The sequence below is a fragment of the Nannospalax galili genome, unplaced genomic scaffold (genome assembly GCF_000622305.1).
Source record: "Nannospalax galili isolate Female #2095 unplaced genomic scaffold, S.galili_v1.0 scaffold870, whole genome shotgun sequence".
In the NCBI taxonomy this organism is placed as follows: Eukaryota; Metazoa; Chordata; class Mammalia; order Rodentia; family Spalacidae; genus Nannospalax; species Nannospalax galili.
The window spans coordinates 2,329,481-2,333,437 of NW_008329130.1; the positions used below are offsets into that span (position 1 = coordinate 2,329,481).

A 3,957-nucleotide genomic window follows, 5' to 3' on the forward strand; every position below is an offset into this window, starting at 1 on the left:
GATTCCCAGCACCCACATGGCGCCTACTAACCATCCTTAACTCCAATTCCAGGGGAATCCGAAGCCCTCTTCTGACCTCCTTGGCACCGCACGACAAGGGTGCACTCACATACGTGCAGGCGACACACTCGTACACAAAATAAAAATTAAAAAAAAAATTTTTTTTTTTGGTCTTTTTGAGACAGGGTCTCCCTGTAGCCCCAGCTGTCCTGGAACTGTGTAGACCAGGCTGGCCTTGAACTCACAAAGATCTGTCTGCCTCTGCCTCCCAAGTGCTGGGATTAAAGGTGTGCGTCACCATGCCCACCAACAATAATAAAATATTTTTAAAAAATAAAAAATAAATAAAGGATAAAACCTTCTTATCAACACAACCACTTTCCCAGCAGGTTCCCCTTCTCATTCCCAAACTTCTAAGCCCAATTTACCAGTGCAGAGGGAAGAACTGAACCTGGTGTCGGAACAACCTTGATCTGCATTTGGTCCCCTCAGGGCCAATATGGGGACAAAAGCTTCCAGATCAGGCTCCTCCCTAACTCCAGAGAGCCTGGCCCCCTCTGAAGGTGGCTAGAAGTTGTGACACACTAAAGGCACTTTGTGCCTGTTTACAAGGCTTGGCTATTAACTTTTCAGGGATTTTTTTCAAGCTGGTTGTTAAACAGAGCCATCATCAAAATAGCCAGATGTGGTGACACTTGCCTTTAATCCCAGCACAGGGGAGGCAGAGGCATTCAGATCTCTGTGAGTTCGAAGCCAGCCTGTCTATATATCAAGTTTCAGGTCAATCAACCCCTGCCAAGAAATTATATAAATGTATAATTAAATAACGATATTAAAAACAAAGGTAATCAATATTCAATATCCAAAACCTATCACTTCCTAATCATTTGATAACTTTTTGTTGTGCTGTATGCTTTTGACATTGCCTAATACAGGAATGTCTGTAACACAGATGTTCACAAAGGCTCTAAGTTGGGTTCCCAGCAGCAGCCTGTATCCCTGATACAGCAACTGTTTAAACATTGACCAGCCAGCCCCTGTGTGGCCAAGCCTGTATTTCCAGTTTGGATTTTCCCTCCTCAGCTCCAGACTAGTGCAATCAAATTCTACTCTGATCAAATTGGTTGGATATTGACCAGGCTTAACAGTCAAAACTGAACTGACTTATTTATCTTGAATCTGCCTCCACCTCCCAAATTAAGCTCTCCTTCCTTCCCTTCCTTTCACTTTCTGTTTGTTTTTGAGACAAGATATCTCTACGTGGTCTAGACTGGCCTCGATTTCAATCCTCTAGCCTCATGCCCCCAAGTGCAGGGATTACAGGCATGTAATCCTGTATAAACATATTCAAAGGCCAGCAAGATGGCTCCACAGACACCTGCTGTCAAGTCTGATGACCTGACTTCAATCCACAGGACCCACATGGTATAGCGACCAACTCCTGCAAGTTGTCCACTAACCTCCACACGTACACGGTGGTATGCATGCACATGCACACATACACAATGAAATTTATGTGTGTGTGCATGTGTGTGCAGCATATATAATACATCTATTTACCACTTTTGTCAACTCTACAATCACCTGTGCCTGGATTGCTATAGGAAAATCCTACCTGCCTCCTAGATCTTCCTTCAGGCCCAGGCCTAGGGGACGGAGTAACTTTTCGGTGTTAGTTCTCTGTTCACTGGTCTGAAGCGTCTTCACATTCTGGCTTCTCAACCATCACTTCTTTGACCTCTTGCACTATTCTGCCCTCCTGCCTCAGGGCCTTTGTACTTGCTCTTTTCTCTGATCTGCCTATTTTTCCTCGCCCACATGGTGCATTCCTTTGATAACTTCAGCAGGATCACTTGTTCAGTCAGGTTTTCTCAGACCACCCTATAAAATCCCAGACCTGCCACCTTGAGACCTCATGCCCTCTGCCCTCCTCCCTGTTCTATAGTCCTCCCTTCCTGCCTCCCTCCTTCCTTCCCTTTCAACAGGGTCTCGTGTATCCCAGGCTGGTCTTGAACTCTCTGCTAGCTGAGGATGACCTTGAACTTCTCCTCCTGCCTCCACCTCCTCAGTACTAGGATGATAGACATATATCAATCATCGTGCCCAGTTTTAAACAACGCTCATGTTTCATGCATGCTAGGCAAGCACTCCACCAACTGAGATACAGTCCAGCACTGTGTAGTCTGGAACATTTCTAGGATACAGCACAACAATTACATTTAGCTTACTGTCTGCCACTTCTCCCAAGAAGTCCAGCCAGGTGGGGTAAACTTAAAGGCATTTTAATCCCAGCACTCAGGAGGCAGAGGCAGGTGGCAAGGTCAGGCTGGTCTACATTGTGAGTCATAGCGAGTTCCAGGCCACATGGGACTACAGCGATACCCTGTCTCAAAAAAGAAGAGGAAGAGGAGGAGGAGAAAGAGGAAGAGGAAGAGGAGGAGGAGGAGGACAAAGAGGAGGAGGAGGACGAGAAGGAAGTAGTTAAAGTTCACTGCAGTATTCTAGTAACCAAAACAAGGGCTGACACACAGCAAGCTCCTCTAAAACATTTCCGGAATGAATAAACTCCATTTGCACAGGACCACTGTCATCTTGTGTGGGATACCCAGGACAGAGTAATGACAATGAGCAAGGCTGCAATGGTCGGACAAGGAGGAGGAGGAGGAGGAGGAGGACGAGGAGGAAGTAGTTAAAGTTCACTGCAGTATTCTAGTAACCAAAACAAGGGCTGACACACAGCAAGCTCCTCTAAAACATTTCCGGAATGAATAAACTCCATTTGCACAGGACCACTGTCATCTTGTGTGGGATACCCAGGACAGAGTAATGACAATGAGCAAGGCTGCAATGGTCACTTCAAGCACTGCGACAGCATTGGCCAGCAGCCGCTTCCTATTTTTAACAGTGCCATGAAGACTAGAAGCTACTGCGGGGTGTTTAACCACTGTCAAATGTTAGGCTCTGTGCTTGACAAACATTGGACCCTTTTGTTTTCGCCACAACTCTGTGAAGCCAATACTATGTGATACTAGCTGTGATCAGAAAGGCAACTAAACACTGAGAGGTAAACTAACAAGTGGACATTAGGAAGACACGGAGTTGACACTGGAACTGGAAGGCTCTGCAGGCTAGTTTCTGGAAATTAAGTAGACAACCTGGGATTCAACTCTCAGCAGCTGGGTGACAGGAGACAAGTTCTTCCACCTCTTTGTATTTCAACCACAGGAGAGGAGACAAGTCCGTTACACACACGCGTGGAGATAACATGTAAGGCGCTTGGTGCAATGCTTGGCAAACTGTAGACACTCAAGAAATGCTATCTTCTGTCACTGAACATTAGCACTGTGAATGACAGTACTTCTCACCAGGCTCTCACAACACCTCAAAACCAATTAACCGTCTTGCTACAGAAAGTACCTCCAGCCATAATGAAGAAGTAAAGGGGACAGGGTTGGGATGGCCCCATTATTAATCTCTGAGGAGTCTACCATCTGGCCAGAATAATAAAAAGTATGGTAGCCAGCCAACATAGTGTATGTCTGTAATGCCTGATCTCAAGAGGCTGTGGTGGAAGGACTGACAGCTTGAGGCCAAGCCTGGGCTGCATGGCAAGACCTTGTCTCAAAAACCAAGCAGGGGCTGGAGAGACAGCTCATCAGTTAAAAGCACTTGCTGCTCTTGCAGAGGACTCAAGTTTGGTTCCTAGCACCCAGAATAGGTGGCTCACAAGCACCTGTAACTCCAGTTTCAGGGGATCCTACACTCTCTTCTGGTCTCTGAGGGCACACAGGTATGCATGCGTGTGCACCCACCCACAAACACACACAAATAAAGTAAATCTTTTTTTTTTTTTTAAATCAAAAAGAATGTGTAGCTCAATAGTTGAGTGCTTGCCTAGAATGTGTGATGTCAGGGCTGGAGAGATGACTCAGCGGTTAAGAGAATCAACTGCTCTTG

The 3,957-nt window shown here is 46.0% G+C and overlaps 1 protein-coding gene across 2 annotated transcripts in view; it reads right to left on the reverse strand.

Moving 5' to 3' along the window:
- H6pd (hexose-6-phosphate dehydrogenase/glucose 1-dehydrogenase) overlaps positions 1-3,957 on the reverse strand; it is a 26,173-nt gene that overhangs the window by 20,185 nt on the left and 2,031 nt on the right. The window contains exon 1 of one of the 2 annotated variants that reach the window (XM_029563002.1): positions 429-563. The exons of the other annotated variant lie outside the window; for it this stretch is intronic. The gene's annotated coding sequence lies outside the window, so the exon portion shown is untranslated. Of the gene's footprint in view, positions 1-428; positions 564-3,957 lie in introns of those variants that run through there. 2 annotated transcript variants of the gene reach the window in all.